Below are 309 nucleotides of genomic sequence, written 5' to 3' on the forward strand. Positions count from 1 at the left end.
TCAACAAGACTCAAGCGCTGGCCCACAGGGCGCTTAGGAGCTCGTCAGTCCGAATCCACCACCCAGTGTCCTGCTAACGCTGCCAGAATAGCCGTTGAAGGGGAGCAGAGGACTCCAGTCCTGGGCTCTGATTGGTGGAACCCTGGGGGGCCCGACGGGTCCCCAGCCTCTGTGTCCCCCAAGCCAAGGGGCAGGACGTTGTCTGTGCAGCTGGGTCCTCCCTGCTCAGCTCTGCTTCCCCTGCGATACCTGCTCCTGATCTCCTGGGAACCTCTCCCCGCCTGGTTTGCCCTCTGGTCAGTCCCCCCC

Source organism: Terrapene carolina, unplaced genomic scaffold, assembly GCF_002925995.2.
Source record: "Terrapene carolina triunguis isolate 2854851 unplaced genomic scaffold, T_m_triunguis-2.0 Scaffold25273, whole genome shotgun sequence".
Lineage (NCBI taxonomy): Eukaryota > Metazoa > Chordata > Testudines > Emydidae > Terrapene > Terrapene triunguis.